Genomic DNA, 21,247 nt, shown 5'->3' on the forward strand with positions numbered 1-21,247 from the left:
AACAATTTAACACGAGAATTCTCTTCCTTTGGATTAACTTCAAAGCATAACATCATATTAACCAAAGCACTTGAACAGATGAATAATTAAAGCCATAAGTTCAAAGTAACAATCCATTCAAGCCTGTATTAGATAAAAATTGAACTTCTCTCAGTGGACTTGCATCAGTTGAAATTGTATCAGATGAACTTTAAAGTTTCAAACTAAGGGAGCACCTGCACACAGACAAAACAACCGGACAAACCAAACAACCAACATATAAAAATACAAGGTCTCAGATACATTGGTATCATATGAAAGGCTCCAAGTCAAGGTTCTAGTCCTAAATACAAAGGTCCAACTCCTTGAGCAAGGGATAGTAGCCATAGTCCAAAGAAGAAATTAAGTTTTTAGAGTTTTGCCTTCATTAATGTTTTTAGGAAAAAAAGAATAAAGATGTCCAAATGGACAAAAGAAAATTAGCATAAATATAAATAAGTAAACTAAAATGTAATGCTAAAGATAAATTTCATAAAGTAAAGGCAAGAATTAAATTGCAAAAATTAAAGGCAAAAATTAAATTGAATTAAAGTAAAGTTAGTACAATAATATGGTTAATTGTTTGTAAGATGATTAATCAACCATTTCTGGACAATTTAGCGTTATGTTAAGCAATCGTAGATGTACTTATATAGAAGTAGCATCTATGTGGCCGGTCAATAAAATTTATGTACCATATTTTTTAGAGAAGGATAGATATCATTCTCCTAAAACAAATAGCACAAGCCAAAACAAGGTGATCAAAACTAAGTCAAGGAGGTGAGATCATTACATTAATCAAATTCTTCTTAATACCTTAGAAAAGCTTATCATCAATCCAAAGTACTTTACATAATCTTTTGATTAAGTGAAAAGTAGATTTGAATTGATGAAATTTCATCAAGTACTAATTCAAACTTAATTGAACAAGATGAATCATCATCATCATCCAATTGATCCAAAAAAGAAAAAGAATGAGATGGAGATGGAGAGATGGGACAAAATCAAGATCAAACAAGAGATCAAAAACCAAATTGAATCGCAACTAGGTCAAACTTCATCAAAATCAATCATCCATTTTGGTGGATTTGGTCCTTTAGACCTATCAACACCCAAGTTCCATTGATGTTGATGAAATTTATGACAAAATAAGTCACAATCCAAGGCAATCAACAACCAAACAAGTCACATCATTAAATGCATTTAAACAATTAAAACTACTTTTTTAATGATTTTTTTAAAATGAAAATAAAAGAGAAAATAGCAAAGTATAATCAAATCATCAAACAAAAATCAAATAAAATCACCATGGGTGAGAAACCATCATTGGATCATATACAAAAAAAATCATAATTTTTTAACGCATAAAAGTATTTTTAAACTATTTAAAATGCATGCAAAAAAGAGAAAATAGATGAAAAATAGCAAACATAAAAATTAAATTCTCCAAAAATCACACAAAGTGAGAAATGATGTAAAATATTTTTTTCATGATTTTTGGATGTGAAATGAATTTAATGTGAATTTTAGAAGATAAAAGAAATTAAAAAGAAAGTAAGAAAGAAAAATAATCTCGAAAAAACCTCATGTGTTTGATCATGATTCATTAAACAACGTGGCACATCTGATGGTCTTATAGCGTGCATCCACCATGGAATTTAATTGAAAAAACACTGAACCACATTTAAAACAACCAATCAAATTAAAATATTTGTCACGCTTTCATTGGTTAGAAGAGACACGTATGTTATCTTCAACCTCCAGCCTTCATCCAAACCCGAAATTCGTGATTTCTCAAATTGGAATCATAGAAGCTGAGTCTTATCCTCTCGGATTTTTATCTTCATCGTCTTCTCAACCATATGCATTTTGTAAATTTATTCAAAGTGTGTGATGTGTATTTTGGGAAAAACCAAAAGAACTTGAAAACAAAATTTGAAAATTAACTATCTAAATGGAACAATTGAAAGCAGACAAGAATACAGTTATCTTCAGCATGAAAAGGACTACATCTAAGTGTTTTATTTTTTTTCAAAATGATGCTTCAATCTACCTGAACAAAGTATGGTGAATTTTCTCTGAAACTAGACTTGGTTAGCTTGATTTAGTGCTTGATTTAGATTGCTTTTGATCTGGTTAGCTTCAGTGAAGATCAATGATGCTAGTAAGAATGAGAAATTGGATTGAAAAGCTTTGAAGTGTGAAAGTGAATTGAGAGAAAATAGAGGTTTGAAGTGACTTTGGCAGAGTGTTTCTGGCTCTCAAAAGCTTGGTAAATGAAGTAGAGAGCGTCTCTATTTATAGATGAAGATGATGGAATGCTTAAAGAGGTGTAATGATCAGAGAATCGAGCAATTTGTGTGCACCCTTGGAGTGAGAAAATTGTGACTTGATTCGGCTCAAAACGCAATAATTAGGAGTGTTTAAAGGTCGTTTTCAACTTTGGCAAGTCCCTAAACATGATTATAGTGCAAAAAAAATCTTAATTTGGATTGTAATCAAGTTTTGGTTGAGATGGAAATCTAATCATGGAGCAATTTTCAGTTTCGTGCACCTTTATTCATAAATTCATCTCTCTTTGTGTATGAAGCTTTATGGTGAAATTCTTGTTGCAATTGACTCTCCATGTGACAAAGAAGACAATGTGCCAAGAAAGTCTTCATTTGGATTCTTGAGCAAAATGTTATGGTATGGTGAAGTTGGCAAAAAAAATTGTCTTGACACCCCTATAATGTAAAAGTGCTTCAAAATGACCTATAATGTTTTCAAATCTTTCATGGTCTTCCAAGCATTTTCAGTCTTTGGCCCTTGAAGGAAACTTGTAGAGAACATCTCAAAGAGTTCATAGAAAAAATAACCACATCAAAATGTTGAAATTTGAATGAGTTATGGTCTTGGAAAGTTGGGCTAAATTTACTTGAATCCACAACATGACCTATAATGTTTCTCCATCTTTGATGACTTTTCATGCATAATTAGCTCTTAACTTGTAAAGTGAAGTTGTTGAGGATGTCAAGGAGAGTCACATGTAAAAATAAGCACTAAAAAATGTGGAACCATGAAGGAGTTGCACCCTTTTTAACCATACACTTGAAATGTTGACTTTTTAGATCAAAGTACTTGAATCAACTTGCAATCTTTTGATGTTTTCTTTCAATTCAAGCCACAATGATGAACATATGAACTTAAAATAATGATATCTTGATTGTAATTTGAGTATCATGCGAAGAACTTGAGGTAACTTGATGAACAAGGCATGGAAATTGTCATACCCCAAATTTGTCCTACCCTTTAATTTTTTTAACTGGCTTAGACTTCTCATCTCATGTACATACTCCATTAGGTCATTAACATAACATGCATCATTAATCAATAAGGCACCTGGGGCATTGGATCAATGGTCACGGAAAGATCTAGGGTTTCACAGTGATTAAGGTTTCTGCACTATGCAAATTTGTTCAACTGAGGTCTCTCTGGTCTACTTTGTGTGCTCGGGATTATCAGATCGATCTAAAGGCGTGGTCTTAAGATCATCAAGGATTTTTGCGCGGCATTTGGGTTATGTTCATCAATTAAGGAGTGGACCAGGTTATCACTTGGGTTGCAAGTCACTTACTATATGCAAGAATTGGAGCTTCTATGTTATTTGGGTGGATCATTTCAACCTTGAAAACTAGATGATAAAGCGTTAATTTTGGTCAAAGTCAACTTAGAATGGTTGACTTTTTGGTCAAAATCCAAATTAAATTTTTGAAGGTTTTCATCTTATTTCATAATTCATCCAAAATTTTGCATGGAGATCAAATAAATAAAGAGTTGGAATTCAATTTGCACGGATGGAGGGATTTCTTTTCAGACATAAAATCATTGAGTTACATGGATGGTGTCACTTGAAATTCAAGAAAAGTCATTACAAAAAAGATTCATTACAAGGCACTCACCACAAATTCCAAATCTTTTGGTTCGGTTTCAGATATTTTCACAATTCAAACTCATTATAAAAGCTAAGGTTCATCACAAATATCCATGCCTTCATCAAGTCTATTCATCATAATCTTTACAAAATTACAACACAAAAATCATAAACTCATCCTAAGCTTCAAAATGCCTTTGCTCGACTCTGCCCAATTCTCATGCTACAAAAGAAGGTCCATATCAGTTTGTAAAAAACCAGGCCACAAACTAAACCACCTGCACAAAAAAACCAATTTCTAACTGTCACATAACTGTTTCCAACCAACCTTCATTCTCACCAAACTAACTTGCCAACTGTCAATAGAACTGACATTCAAATAGCCATCCCAAACACCCTGTAACTACCTGTAACCAACCACCTTAACAGAAAGTAACCACCTCTAACTAACTACCATCCAGTTCACAACTTTGTAGCTAATTCTAATAACCTAGCTTCAACAGACATGCTGCTTAACAAAAAAACTCATATGGCAAGTCGGTCTTTGATTCGTTTGGCTCCAGAAAATTCGGAATAGAATGCTGCAACAAAAAGAAACCGAGTCAAAATGTTAATTGAATACCGATCATGCCATGTCCTCAAGGTTGTGCAATTACAAGGATGTTGATAGAGCTTTGGTTTAATATACGGAAGAGTGAAGTAGTAGTTGATGTACCTGAGAGAAAACAGTGAATAAATCCCAAGCTACCCCAAATCATGCCATGTTCCTTTTGCCACACCAATTATAGTTTCATCAAACCTGTACATATAACACAGTCCAAACATGAATCATATTCAACAATTTCAAACATCCAAATGAACACACACAGAGTTTCAATTCCTAATAAACTAGACCTGTAATGCTGCCACAGTTCTTGACAGAGGGGTGATCGAGCAAACCGCTTCCATTAATCGGTTGACCTGAGACAAGAGATCGGAAAAGAGTTAACAGCAGCTATCCACACAGTTAACATTCCAACCATTCAAGTCACAGCAACTTACAGCTCTCAACCGATTCGATACCGTCCGCTCGCATTTGTAACAAATTCCAAGCCACCCATACATTTCCAAACAGCAGCCCCATTCATAACAAAAATCAAATAATTCCACACATCCCTACACACACTTCAGTCTCTAACATATAACCTAACATAGCCATAACTGCACCAATCCTAGCTTTCAATCTATTTCTTAACAGTCAGCCCATACAATACATAACACCACTCAAACAATACATACGTTCAAACCAGCAACACATAATATAAACCCACTTTTAACTAATCCCTATTAACTCCCAACAGGTACACAAATCTAACCATTCAATTCAGAAAAAACCATACCATATACAAGCAGCCATACATCATACATATTCAAAGAAAATCCAAAGCCGTACCTCATCGATTCAAGTTGAAGCTAGAACTGCCACTGTATTCAGACCAAAACCATTCCCCTGTTGCCTTTACACCGGTTCAGCTCACTTTGATAACGTTGATTCGACGTCACCCCTCACCATACCGCTCACTATGCACCTGCAACATACAAACAATCAAGCATACATACACACGCGAAAAAGAAACTACAGCAGTCCCATTAACCAAAACCGATTACCATTCAATAACACAACAACTAACCGACAGAAAAATTCCAGCCAACAGTTCTACTAACCTGTCATAACCAGTTTCACTGACTACATAACTATCTTACTAACCAAAACCTACACCCATTCAAAGCCATACCAAACATTCCTAACATTTCAAATAACAGCTTCATACACCTACCATCACACATTGGCTATGTCACACAGGTTCTCATTTGGAATAAATTCAAGCTCCCTGCATAGAACAAAATCCATACATTCAACCATAACAAATGTAAACCAGTTCATACACTATAACCAAACCCTGCATAATTCCAAAACAAAACTAATTCAGCATCAAAAGAATAATCACAAACTTCATTCATAACTAACCCACACAGTAAAATCCATCAATTTCACACCATTTTCCATACATCTCAAACAGCCCTGCACATAGAAGATCGGTCGAGTTCAGCAATAAACAAAAACCAAATTCTAAGCTACTAGCTATTGAGTTCACATCTCATTCACAACAATAACCGTTCCATGTTAATACAAAAGCAGCCCCTGTTTCAAATACAAACTAAACCCCACCCAAAATCCCTACTTGACTAACCTCCTAGCTACTAATTTCCTAACAGTTCCACACTCAGAAATTAGGAAAAAAACTAAATACGAGTCCCACATCCGAGAAATCAAAAATATGCTGCAAACAAAGTCCCACATCTAAAAATTCCTAATGATTGCCCAATCATTACAGTATAAAAGTCAGTGCCACCACTCAGAAAAGAACACCTAAGCACTATCAGTCCTCTCCATTGTCTCGCTTGTAGACTTTGAAGGAAAGATTGTGAAACCCCAGTTCAAACGCTCTCACCACCACCCTCACCACCACCATACGCACATTCATAAGGCTGTTAAAGCTCATCACTAGAGCTTTGGCAAGCTTGTGCTTAGCCCCTCTCCATTCTCACTCTCACGTCAACAACGGTAACAACCATCATCGCCCTCAGCTCTCACGCGCAGAGAAGAACAATCGAGACAAAGATTCAAGAATCGGAAAGAAGAAGATGAAGTAGGAGTAGTTGAAAACGCAAGAGTTGCGAAAAGGTTTACCTGAATCCGCGACTTCGCATTTGGAGCTCCGATTACTTCCCCTCCGGTCTTCGTCAACAGTTTACGCTTCACACTTCAGGTACGCGTCCGATTGTCTTCATCCCTTTCTTCTGTGCTTGATATCGTGACGTTAGTTGAGATTCTCTGAACCATTCACCCATGGCTGTTGTTCAAGAGATTGCCTGAACCGCATTCGACTAGAGAGTTAGGTTAGGATGTTTGTGTTTGAGAGAATGAGACGGAGAGGGTGAACTCGCGAGAGGAGACGATACTGATTCGTGGCGGTGCTCAAACCACTCGCCGGCGTGGGGCCGCCATGTGCGCGCCGTTCTTCCATTCGAAGGGATGCGAGAGTAGACGAGAGGAAGAAGAGAGTCTGAGAGTTCATAGCCACGACATATCTACCCTAATTCCCAATTCCTGTTTTTCTTTCTATGTTAATTAATTGTTTTTATTTTTTAATGAAATCTGATAACAAAAACCTGGGCTGGGCCTTGCGCCCTGTTTACTATTTTCACCACCATAATTCAACTTGCATCCCATCCTTTTATTTTGAATTTTAGTTAGTTTTTTACTTTTGTTTTCTTTAGTAATTGAATCACTGTTCTTTCTACTAATCATGTTCTAGGCCTTTAACACAATTTTGACATAAAAGAAAAAATGCAAAAAAAAAAATATTAATTCTTTTACCATTTTTAGTTGAAATTTCCTCTTAGACTTTTAATACAAATTTCCTTCATAAAAAAAATTGGTCATAAAAAAAACACTATTAGTTTAGCCTAATTTTCTTTTAATTACTAATGCAATTTTCTCAATAAAATCAACATAAAAAATAGTGTTTTTAGACTATCTGTTGTAGTCTTTCTACTTGATTTCTAATTCAATTTCTTTCAAAAAAAAAAAAACTCATAAAAATAAGTAGATTTTAGGTTAATTTTGACATTAATCTTTTGAACTCATTTCCTTCATAAAAAACCATATAAAAAAAAATAATAATAGTACTTTTAATTCACTTTTGCGCTATATTTTGACTTGTTCGATTTCATGCTTTTATCCTATTTTCAATATTCTACTTAGTGCCTTATTCTCATGTGTCTTTTATTCCTAACCCTAGGTAGAAACCATGATAACATTAGGTAGAAATTCCCTTCATACTTAGGCTAGTTTCTTTTTCCTTTTCAACCATAAAACACCTAATAAAAATGCTTGAATAAACTCCCATAAAGAATACCAAGAAAACTCATAAAAAATGACTAATAAATACTTTGACTAATAAAAAGGGAATGGAAGCTTGTAACTTCTCTTGCTTAAGGGATGTTCGAGTGCTTGTGGCTCCCTTGCTTAAGGGTTCCATTCAGGCATAAGTTCCCAACCTCTAAAAAACACAAACCAAAGAGTAACTCGAGTTTCCCTTGCTTAAGGGATTTCCTCGAAACACTCAAACTCTCTCTCTCTTCTCTCGCTTTCTTAAGGGCACCGTTATTTCCGCTCCGTTGCATCCTAGGCTGTCCCCTTGTGCAAGAGCGCGAACGTTAACGCCGCCCAACTAAAAAACACAAAAACAAACAAAACTATGGAGCCGAACTACGACGCTCTGATTCCTGAAAAGGATACGTAGGCATCAAGTCGCGGGGCTTGAACGAGCACACTTGTAAATATTTCCTTCTTTTCCCCGTATTCCTTTTGCATTCATTCGCATATAGACATAGACATAGTACACACCCTTTAGATAGAAACAAACATAGGTGGATACCATCGAGTACGATGGGCGCGAGGGGTGCTAATACCTTCCCCTTGCGTAACCGACTCCCGTACCTTAATTCTCTGGTCGCAAGACCCTGTTCCTTCCTTTGTAGGTTATCCGGTATTCCTTTCCCTTATGGGATAAATATATTGGTGGCGACTCTGTTCATTTTTCGCGAGCGTGCGACAGAAATAAAAACATGAATCTTTGAAGTTTCTTGAGGAACAAGCCATCAAACTTTGAGATATCTTTGATTCAAATAAGATTGAATGATACTTGAAATTTTATATTTTGAGATTAGAGGTCATGCTTCAATGAGGTAGTTATCAAGGCTCAATGATCAATCACACTCTCTTGACTTGAGGGACCAAAACCCTAGCTAAGGCATAATGCTTGATGCTTTGATTCAAACTCATCCTTATAAAGAAACAAAAAGAAACACAGACATATTTTGATATTTTGATTAGAGGTTAGTAAAATATAAATCTATAAACACAAATGATGTTTGGTGATCCCTGCATAAGTGAGCCCAAAGAGAGAGAGGTTAGTTGTGCCTAATACATGCACCGCAAGTGAATTTATATCCCCGATACTAGTGTCTAAGACACGTTTGGGAAAAACATAAAGGCGAGAGCTCTCCGTCCTTGTCTCTTTAATTATCAATATTCATTAAAAATAAATAGTCCCAAAACATAAATTCAATTACATTAATCATTTTTCTCCAAACAGAAAACATATATATATATATATATATATATATATATATATATATATATATATATATATATATATATATATATATATACAATAGACATAATCAAAATTATACATAAAATTGATATATTAACCACATTATCAATTTGGGTTATTTGCCATAAAGGCTTGCCACTGCACCATAGTTTCTATTTGTTATATTGTTTACATGTTTAATATATGTAAATTATAACATATTAATAATAGTATAATGTGTTTTGATTATTCTATACATATTAATTAGTAAGAAACTCGTGCTATTGCACGGGTCCTGTCTGGATTCACATCACATGTCTACCAAATCAACATTTGTAAAGTTTGAATTCATTTTTCAATTGATTAACATTGACATAGTTACAAATATATGCTAATAATATGTACAAACTTTTATGCATTGATGCGTACTTACAATAAATCGTAGAACCGATTATCTAACTTCAATTATTTAAAACAACAACAACAAGAAATATTTAAAAGATGGACATTAAAATTAAAAGTATACAACTAATTTTTCTTAGATGCATTTACATCTATCTGTGAATTTAGATGAGTTAACAAAACTTAGTTGAATCTAGATGGGTTAATTTTACAATAACGTATTTGAATAAAATACTTTTTCCAATTCAAATAAAATTGCTTTTTAGATATTAATTAATTTTTCCAAAACTAAAATTTATAACAGCTTCCCATCAGTGTTAATTTAAGTATATACATCATTTTAGGAAATTAATTTTTTTAAGTATATATTTATCAATAATTTGATACATCATTCTAGTAATATACATCATTCTAGTAAATTATTATTTTTTTAATTATACATCTTGTTCAATAATATAATATTTCATTTAAAAATTATTTATTTATAAGTATCAATAATTTGTTTAAAATATTACATTATAGAAAAATACAACAACCGTGAGTTAATTTAAATATATATTTTGACAATTATATAATTTTGACTATATTTTAATTTTTAATAATTTATATTTATTGAATGTTAAAATTAATTTTTTTAATTTTTAAAAATAATTTTAAAATGATTTTTAATATTTGAAAAAACTTAATAAAAAAATTGTATTTTTGACATCTACAACAAACGGGTCTCGATTTATTATAAGATAGAGAGAATACTAACTTTAAAATTATTACAAATATTTGACTTTATCATGACTATTTTTGAAATGAAAAGTAAAAATTAAATTTTTTATACTACAGTTAATTTATATATGTGGTAGAGTTTTCATTTGCCATGGAATATTTTTAGAGGAACGGTGGTGATTAACGGTATAAATTTTTTTAATGTATTTCAGTTAAATTCTTATAGGAATAAATTGATGTGAATCACAAACTTCCTTCTTTCAATTTATTAAGGATCTATTTGATAAGCAATTGGTCCGCAAAATATGATAAATACATATAATAAAGAGACAAAGATAATATATATGATAGTGACATGAAAGATTTATTTTGTCATATATTTGGTGCACATATAAAATAAGTATGGTATTATTAATTTATTATTTTAAGCATTGATACATATTTAATATTGACATCATATTTTAGTCAAATTTATAAGTTAATAGAATATATTTCTTGTATATAAATTATGCCAACATTTATTTATTAAATAAATCAAATCTATCTGAGCATACAATGTTAAGAAAAAGTTTGATATATAAAATTATATGTTATGAGTAGTTACTCCATGATTCAATAGGAGCACCCAAACATATATTTTAGCTGCAAATTGCAACATAGCAGGAGCAACACCAGTCATGACACTGCCTCCATTGAGAATCTATAAAGTTCAATTATTAACTTTTTGCTATCTGCAAATCTCAATACAAAATTCAACTAAAAAATTACAACAAACACGATATAGACTTACTAAACAGAATAAAAGTAAAAGCTAAAAGGGTTTCAAAAGTGAAACTTATTAAAATTGACACCTGCAACAATAGTTGCCTCGTGAACTACTCTATGAATTTCATCAATTGTCACGCTGGGCTGAATAATATGAGCAGCAGCATCCAATACCTCTCTTACAATCTATGAATCAATTTGGGAAATGAAAGTCTAAAAATGAATAAAAGTTATCATCTAATGCAGTAAAATTACAACAGAAACCGGCCAAACATTACGACAGAAACAATGCATACTTTCACACGCAAAATAAAGTTTACCAATACCTTCCATTCAACCTCATCAATTAAACCTCCACTTCAAAAATCACTAAGCATACCAAATTGCCAATTAGTCCTATTCATTATGAAATCCAAAAATACAGGAATGACAGCAAACAACTTTTCCATTGTTTTTGCGTACATAACCAACTTCATTGGAGGAAAAGCCTGAAAAGAACCAACTTCATTAGTGTGAAATATTAACATCATATTGGATTAATCAAATGTCAAAAATAAATATTTAGCTTTACAAAAATCAGAACTAACATGTGATATCATCTTTGTTATGGAGGCTACATATATCAGCTACAAAGATCGTAACAATTGACAACAACCACACCATGAAATATCCAGATCTTGTGTCGTCAACTTAGGATCCTCATACCACCAAAAGCACCAGCAACTTTATGGAATGCAAGAGATGGGAAATAATATAAGCTACCAAGTCGATCCTTGACTTGAAGTATGTATGTAAAGTTCTTTCTAGGAGGAATAGGACATGTTGTTCCAAAAACACCATCTTCATATGAGTTCCTTCTCTGGTGGACTCCATTCCTATATTATTTATAACCAAAATTCAATCATTATTACTTCAAGGAATTCAACAATTCAACAGTTATTATAATTTTCAAATTTCAACAATTTAAGGGTGCACCCATACATTTGCAAGTGAATGGTTTGGAAGGGTTATATGTCTTATCAATTAGTTGTTGTGGCAATAATTTTAAAATGTGTTTATTAGTTGAGTTAATGAATATGATGTCTAACTAAGAACAACAAAGCATAAGTAGACTGGCCAGATGTGGAAAGCTAAACTATTGTGTTGTTCAATCACTTTTGGAATAGAATATAATTCTTGTATATAAATGATTCCAACATTTATTTATTAAATAAATCAAATCTATCTGAGTATGCAATGTTACAAAAAGCTTGATATATAAAATTATATGTTATGGTGTCAGCAAGTGGAGCCTATAATTAAAGTCCAAAACAGTAAAATCTTCAATCAACTCTTGCACACATTGATAGCAGGCTTTAATATTGAGCCATAACATCCACAAATCTTCAATCAAGACTATCTGAACCATTGCCATGATCTAAGCACAAAGAAGAAACATGTTGTCAAAGACAACAATTTTGTGATGATCTTAACAGTAAAAATCATAAAGAAACAATAGAACACGCACTACGCCAAATTTGGCTTTTAACAGCACACCTACGAAAGCGCTTTTGCCCAAAAGCGCTCTGGTAGGTTTGGCTAAAAACAAAATTAAAAATCACGCTAGAAAAGCGCTCTTATAGGGGGGGTAATGAAAGCGCTTTCTAAAAGCGCTCTTATAGGGGGTGGGTATGAAAGCGCTTTCTAAAAGCGCTCTTATAGGGGGTGGGTATGAAAGCGCTTTCTAAAAGCGCTCTTATAGGGGGTGGGTATGAAAGCGCTTTTGAAAGCGCTCTTATAGGGGGTGGGTTCGAAAGCGCTTTTAGTAATAAAGCGCTGGTATAAAGGGGCATATGAAAGCGCTTCTGAAAAGCGCTCTGGTAGCCCTTTTTAAAATTTTCATAAAACTAAAACACGCTATTTTCAGAAACCCAAAACTCCTTCGTACATCTTCTTCTTCTTCCTCGCTCACGTACTCTCTGCTTCCTCGCTCTCACTCCCTCCGCCGTGGTCTCAGCCCCTCCTCCGTCCCTCCGTCGTCGTCTCAACTAGCCGCCGTCGTCGTCTTCTTGCTGCTTCTCTCAGAATCAAAGTCTTGTGGGATTTTAGGGTTTTTCTTGGTCAAAATCAAAGTCCAGTTCTGCTTCTGTTCAGGTAAAGTCTTCCCACTATTTTAAGAGCAAATTGTGAGAATACTTTGAAACATTTATGAGAGATAATGGTATAGTTTACTCTAAAAGTATGATATCAAGCAAATAGTTTCTGGTTCTGCTTCTGTTCATAATTTCTGTAATGTAGAAATTTGTTTTTTTGTTGCTATCTTATTTGATCCTGAAGTGATAATGGTATAGTTTACTCTAAAAGTATGATAGCAAGCAAATAGTTTTTTCTATGTATCTTTGGCTTATGATTCATCATAATGGTATAGTTTACCATGTACAATGTTTGACAAGTCTAATATATCTTATCAACAAATAATCATAGCCTGATATATCTTTGCCATTATATCCAAATCAAATCCCACTCTCCTTTGATTGTAAGTCAGTTCCGGGTACAGCAATAAAGGTCAAAAGGTGTGTCCTGTTTGTGAAGACGAAACCGATACGACACGATTGGAGCTTTGTCAGAAGAATGTCTTTCTCGGCCATCGTAGATTCTTAAATTCTAATCATCACTACCGTGGGTGGAGAAAAGCATTCAATGGAAAGGCCGAACATCGTACAACCCCGCCTTTTTTGTCAGGTGATCAAATTTTTGAAAAGGTGAAAGATATGAGCACTCAGTTTGGCAAGCCTTTTGCACATTCACTTGTCAAGGGTGGGTGGAAGAAGAAGTCAATTTTTTTTGAACTTCCATATTGGAAGTCGTTGTACGTAAGACATTTCCTGGATGTTATGCATATTGAAAAAAATGTATTTGACAGCGTCATAGGTACGTTACTCAATATACAAGGAAAGTCTAAGGATGGCCTCAACATAAGGAAGGACATGGTAAACATGGGAATGAGAACTGAATTGGGACCCGTGACGAAAGGAAAACGAACATATCTGCCACCTGTTGTTTACACTCTATCTAGAAAGGAGAAGAAAACATTGTGTAAGTTCCTCAGTGAAGTTAAAGTTCTAGAAGGCTACTCTTCAGATATTAGAAGACTTGTGTCCATGAAAGACCTCAAGTTAAAGAGTTTGAAGACGCATGATTGCCATGTTATAATGGAACACTTTTTACCAATAGGTATACGTTCTATTCTGCCAGAAAAAGTAAGAAGCGCAATAACTAAGTTGTGTTTCTTCTTCAGGTCTATTTGCAGTAAGGTGGTCGATCCCGCGATCTTACCAACATTGCAAAAAGAGATAGTTGTTACTTTATGTGATCTTGAAATGTATTTTCCTCCCTCGTTTTTTGACATAATGGTTCATCTAGTCGTTCATCTTGTGAAAGAGACAAAATTGTGCGGACCAGCTTATATGAGATGGATGTACCCTGCTGAACGTTATATGAAAATATTAAAAGGGTACGTGAAAAACAGAAGTCGACCGGAGGGTTGTATTGCCGAATAAATCCTTCAAATGAAGAAGTGTTGCAAAAATTGCAGGAATTGCAAGCACAAGTCTCTGAATTGCAAAGAGATAAAGATATGTATATGAGAGAAAAGTGCAATACTGCATCGGTGAAAGAAACTAGTGATAAAGCTAGTTTCAACTGTCAAAGAAAACTTCCCGAGGTAATTATAAATTTCTTTTCCTTACAAATTGTTCTATTTTATTAACGATAATGACTTTATATTTACTATTGGTTTAGGGCATTTCTTCTTGCCAACTATACTTATCGTCACCGTCTTATCACCTAGTTGGCAAGGGAAAAGTGCACAACACTGTGGGAGATTTACTTCACCATAGACCGCTCCCGGATAGACACCTGAAAGTATCGGTGGATGTTGTATTAGATCATGATGCGGTGCTACCGGTACCTGACATGGTCTCAGAGATGACATTGTTGCGAGATGCAATAGGGTCATTTGTTGCATGGCCCTCGGAGCTCATTATCATTGGTGATGAGGTATATTCAAAACCATTATGAATCATTTAGTTTTCGAATGTCAATTTTGCACCGTTACATTAATTATTTTTTACATTTTAATTTTAGACTGCTCCTACAAAACCCGCAATTAAGGGCAGAGGGATTTTACAGGAGGAGGAGTCTGTTGCATCACTAAAAGAGGTACATTTAAGGTGTTAATATATAATTTGAATGTAAAACTCCATGATTTTATATTTTATCGATCGTTATTTGATTTTTAGACATCTGCTCGGGAGTCACAACAAGTGACACAGGTCGTTCGTAGCGTACCGCCTAAGGGTCCTCCGAAGCAAGCGGCAAAAAAAGGTGGTGCTTTTTTTCCTCGATATCGGACGATGCTCGGAACACTTGTTGATATGTCCGATTTGAAGGAAGGTGCTCTCCGTCAAATCAATATGGAGGAAGGTATCTTTGGTGTTGAATTCATTTCACATATTGCAATAGATGACTTGGAAGAGATTTTTACGCAAGAACAACTAGGCGTCGCTAATATGCACTCGTACATCCGGTAATATTCACTCATCCGATATATTATTTAATTAGTCGAACAACTTATTTACACATTATGTTTATTATGTTTTTCACTCATCCGCTAATATGTTTATAATGTTTTTATTTAAGGTTGTTGCATGACAGAGTGTTGCGCGGGACTGCATTGTCAAACAGATTCCGTTTCGTGTCTTCCGCCCATTGCAGCGGAATGACAATTGATTCGGAACCGGAATCAGTTAGACAGCGCTTAGTCGATAGATTCATGTCATCCGACAATACAGAAAGTCTGATTCTTTGGGCGTATAATACCCGACCAGTAGGGTTACACTACAACAAAAATGAGTTTAGGCAATGACAGAAAACCGTGGCTAAATATCAAAAAACCGTAGCCTAAGCCTTTAGCCTACGGTTTTCTAGGCGTGGAATAAACAGCCGTTGCCTATTCTTATAAGCTACGGTTTTGTCACTTTATCCCACGGTTGAAGAAAAGCGTTGCCTAAATACGTGAATAGGCTGCGGTTTTTGAACTACTTATAGACTACGGTTTTATTTTAGCTACACCTATATAACCGTTGTCTATTAATTATTCTACAATATATTAATTAATTTTAGTCCACGTTTTTTGTTTAAGCCACACGATAAAACCGTTGCCTATTACCTCCTTTGAATAAAAAAATAATAAACAATGTAAAAGAAAATTTCAGAAAATGCTACTCCAGACTCAATAAACCATATACAAAATAACGAAATTAATAACATCATAAGTTAATTTTAAAGATTTTACAATAACTACCACAATTTGCATCCGACACCTATTGCATAAGAAACAACTATAAAACATAGTGAACTTATCATCAACTCGTTAGCTATGTACCATAGCATCACAACTTAGAGCCATTATATCTCTTGTGATATCTCGTGTCTGGAGCTAGAGCTTTATAAACATTAGTGTAGGTTCCCTGTCCGTCCGACCTGCAAGTGTAACATAGGTCAAATAAACTATATCATGCTCCCTTTCAAATTGATTTTCTCAAAACAAACTATGAATTAATAAATTTCTTTAACTTACATATTCGAAAGGTGAATAATCTAACTCAACATGAAAACTATCGAATTGGTTCTCAATCCCAATGACACAAATAGTGTAAAGAAAATTAATGATTCAGAGATTGATACAATGAATTTTAACTACTCCATATGATACAGAGATTGTTATTTGACATAATACCAAATAATAGTTTGATATAGAAAAAGAAAAATATGCAGAAAAAGCATGAAGACAATCACAAAACAATAAATCCATTGGTGTGATATTCAATTAGTGGCAGCAATCCATGGCACAATAACAACATAATCCACCACAATTGTTAACAAATAAATATGAAAAAGCTTGAGAAATATAATTCACGAAGTACATCAAAGTGCTATCCATTCCCATGCTTCAGCTCTGCTTGTGCAACCATGTTTAGTTTGTGAAGAACCTAATAAATCAATTATTCAATTAATAATAACAATTAAAAATTAAACACTTCAGTACTATCAAAATCTCTATTATTGAATTGGTGCTACATTATAACAAAAATAGAACTGAGATAAAAACAGAGGAAAATAAAAAACTAAGACAATGTTAGGATCCGCGTTTCCCCTTACCATTATCGCATCCCAAGGCATGTTAATGTAAAGCTACACTTTCCAGCTTCTATTGAACGCGCGGTAGCGGTGGTGCTTCATCGGGAAAACAAACATACACTAAACCAAAACAAATTAAATCTTGAATTGTTAAAAAAAGAAAAGCTTAAACTGTAAAAACAATGGAAACAGAGGAAAATAAACAATAAACTAAACCAAATTAAATTTTGAATTGTAAAAAACAAATGGAAAATATCATCTGAGTTAAATCTTCAAGAAAAGAAAGCATGGAAAGCAATAAGTGAAAAAACAGCAATAGAAAGCATGGGCTCTTCACTTACCTTCCTCACTTCCAGGGTCGTGTATTCAAAGGTGCAGAATCCCCATTCATAAAGAGTATTGTACAAATAGCAAGTAAAACCTAATTGAGCATTTTCTCCTCTAATTTGATGTAATGAAGTTACAAAACAATCCCAAGTGCAGAAGATAATCGAAATCTAGCATTTAAGTTTATTTGGAAGCCAGAAAAAAGAAAGGGTTTTGCGGTAGCATGAATCTGAGAACAGGGAGAAAAGGGTTTCGAATGTGAATGAGCGAAAGCGAATAGAGAGAGAAGAGAAAGGGTTCAGCGAATTTTGAGTGGATATCGGTATTCTTTTCACCATATTTTTTTATTTAATTTTAATTCATTTTTTTTTGTTGAAAAGTTTTTTTTAAAATAATAAACTATAAATTTACATATTAAAATTTTTACAACTACTTTGTTATAAAAATTATTGTTAGTTTATTTGTTATTTAAAAAATGTTTCTACGAAATATTTTTTTATGAAGAATATGTTTTAAAAAGTAAAATTTATTTTTAGGTCACTTGTTAACCAAAATTATTTTTAAAATTAACTTTTATTTCTATAAATTTATATTTATTTTACCTAAAAAAAATCCCCGTCAAGATATGTTATTATATGACACAAAATCTCTAATAAAAAATATCTTAATATATGAAAAGATAGATAAATTATTATAATTTTTTTTACTAAAAAAGATAATATAATTATTAACAATAAATTTGATCGATTTTGTAATAAATTTTTATTAACTACATTAATGACAGATATGATAGGGGCAAAACTAATCTCCTTTTAAATTTTTATTAATTTTTGAATAAATTTCCAATATAATTTTTTTATTTAATTAAAATAATAAACAATAGACTATAACGTTTAAAACTTTTCTCTTCAAGATAATTTATTTTAAATTGTGTGATGTAATTTAAAGTAATTTTTTCTCTTCAAAATAATTATTTAAATTGTATGATGCTTATTTTAAATAATTTTGTACATTGGAATAGTAAAATATAATGACAATGTGATCAATAAGAAATAAGTTTAAAATAAAGTAGTAAACAACTATGTATATAAAATCAAAAGATCATATAACGTGACACATTAAATGCATATTGGATTGGTGGCAGCTATAAAAGGTGTGATAAGTTCCCTATGGTAGCTTAAAATAATGAATAAGGGGCGGTTTTGTTATGGCCACAAGTTCAAACCGTAGTATAAAAAGAATAAGGGACGGTTTTGTTATTTGCACAATTTTAAATTGTAGGTTAAATAGAATAGGCGACGGTATATTTTACGTCCACGTCTTAGAAGCGTAGCTAAAAGAGAATAAGCTACGGTTTTTGAAGAAAAATTTGAAAACCTGACAACGCATCATAAGCGTGGCTTTTACCCATTTAGCCTACGGTTTTCCAGCCGTTGTCTATTCTTCCGTTGCCTAAAGTAAAAAATGTTGTAGTGTTAGTTTCTCATTCTTGGTTCATTTAATCTTTGTTTCTTTTGCGTAGCAAAATTTTTATATAACCTATTGTTTTAATTTATAGAGCACACTGGTTGTTGCTTGCTATCAACCCGATAAGAGAAGTTGTATATTTTCTGAATTCGGTAGATGGTGAGTGGAGCAATTATCCGGCTATGAAGGAAATTATTGATTTGTAAGTGGGATCGTTCTAAATATTCTTGTATATTTATATATTTAATTATTTGTGAGATTGATCTAAATATATGCTTTTATATTTTTGTTAGATCAATACAAGTGTTCTGAAGTCAACGAGACGCACAGGTATCCCGGACTAAATCAAACAACATTACTTGGATCAAAGTGCAGGTACATTATTTTTCACAATTTTGCTTATAATATTTATGCTACTTGATAAAACAAGACAACTATAATTTCTTATTTGTTTTTCTATGTAGTGTCCGATACAGCGGAACAGTTCAGACTGTGGATACTTTGTTTTGAGGTTTATGAAAGAAATCCTTCAAATGAATCAATTAGAGATTCCAATCACGGTATGGATTTATAACTTAATTAGATAACTTCTTATAATTTATTACATTTAACTAAATCATTCATATTATGTTTTTATTCTGTAGTACTTTGACGAATTCCGTGCTGCTTCTTACCCGAAACTTAAGTTGGAAGAAATCAAAGAGGAATTGTGTCAATTTTATATTCATCGGCTATTCATGTAGTAGGATTTGTGTCGATTTGAAGAGAATATTATAGTACTCCAGAATATATGGTTACTAACTTTGTTCATATTGTTGCCAATTAATATTTGAAGTATAATATATTGTTGATGTTAGAGATTTAGTTTGATTGACATAATGATGTATATATATAATTTTGGATATTATAATGGTATTATATTAGTATATATATAGTCCTACCTATGGTTGAAAATATATCGTCGAAAATATTACAGGTTGAAAATATATTACAGGTTGAAAATATATTACAGGTCGAAAATATTACAGGTCGATCTGGGAGGCTGAAATTATAGGCTGCACTTTAAAATATCTCATTTAGCAACGACAGCGCTTTTAAAAAGCGCTCTTAAAGGTCCACATACGAAAGCGCTTTGTTACAAAAAGCGCTGCCAAAGATCAAAAAAAAGAAAGAAAAAAAAAACGCAACCTACCAAAGCGCTTTTGGAAAAGCGCTCTAGTAGGGGGGCTACCAGAGCGCTTTTTCCAGCAAAAGCGCTCTTATAGGGGGTCTACTAGAGCGCTTTTTCCAGAAAAAGCGCTCTTATAGGGGGGTCTACCAGAGCGCTTTTTCTGTAAAAAACGCTCTTATAGGGGGATCTACCAGAGCGCTTTTAAAAGCGCTTTCGTTACCTACGCCAGCGCTGGCTATGAGAGCGCTTTAAAGCGCTGTTAAAGGCCAAAAAAAGCGCTTTAGAAGCCCTTCCGTGTTGTAGTGACGTAAGAGTAACTTAGCAACAACACGAGTTCCTCTTTCATTCTTCAGAACAAATTGAAATCACATCTTAACAAGAAAAATCAGAAGCCAACATAAACCAAACTGAAATAATTGAAGGGACAAAGGATACCGCAAGGAAACTCGGTGTGCGGCTTGTGAGAGTGCCAGATCTAAAGATGGCAATCTGTGGCGGTTGTTATGCGGTTCCGTGGAGGTTCCATTGATGTTTGTAAAGACGTGTTTGAAAAACGACATAAATCAACGTAGAGGAATAATAAAACGTGATGATTTCTGAATCAGGGGAAGGTGTAAATTTTACCTGCAAAATAAGGATGGATGGAATGGAAGAGAAAGAGTCGTATGAATGAGGATGGATGGAGTGGAAGAGAAAGAGACTAAGAGTATATAAATATGGTTTAGCAGAAAAACAAATGGTTGCATCTTGGGAATAGATTCTGTGGGTTGTAACTTGTAAGCCGTGGAGTTATGATACCAATAATGCATATTTCGGCTATCTGTTCAGTTTCTGGTGCAGATATAATTGTTGTTGGATAAACGCGATAACCCTAATTAGTACAGTATAATAGATAATTAGTGGATTAAAAATAATATAAAATCCAACAAAATTTTTGGTGTTGCCACGTCAGCCGTATTAAATACCAAATGAATGACGTTAAAACATGGCATTGATTAGTCCTTTTTATCCCCGGAATCAAAAAAGTTTAAACATTTTATCAAAGGTTAAACCTGGAATTTCCAGGTACTTCGTTTTTAA

The 21,247-nt window shown here is 33.4% G+C and overlaps 1 long non-coding RNA gene across 1 annotated transcript; it reads right to left on the reverse strand.

Annotated features, from left to right (window-relative positions):
• Window positions 1-16,111: 16,111 nt before the first annotated feature.
• On the reverse strand, window positions 16,112-17,836 carry LOC131622307 (uncharacterized). The gene is made up of 4 exons (XR_009289830.1): window positions 17,544-17,836; window positions 17,224-17,322; window positions 16,989-17,054; window positions 16,112-16,545 (listed from the first exon to the last, which is right to left on the reverse strand). It is a non-coding gene; the product is annotated as an uncharacterized LOC131622307 (long non-coding RNA).
• Between the last annotated feature and the right edge of the window lie 3,411 nt (window positions 17,837-21,247).

This window comes from Vicia villosa, unplaced genomic scaffold, assembly GCF_029867415.1.
Source record: "Vicia villosa cultivar HV-30 ecotype Madison, WI unplaced genomic scaffold, Vvil1.0 ctg.000029F_1_1_1, whole genome shotgun sequence".
Classification (NCBI taxonomy): domain Eukaryota; kingdom Viridiplantae; phylum Streptophyta; class Magnoliopsida; order Fabales; family Fabaceae; genus Vicia; species Vicia villosa.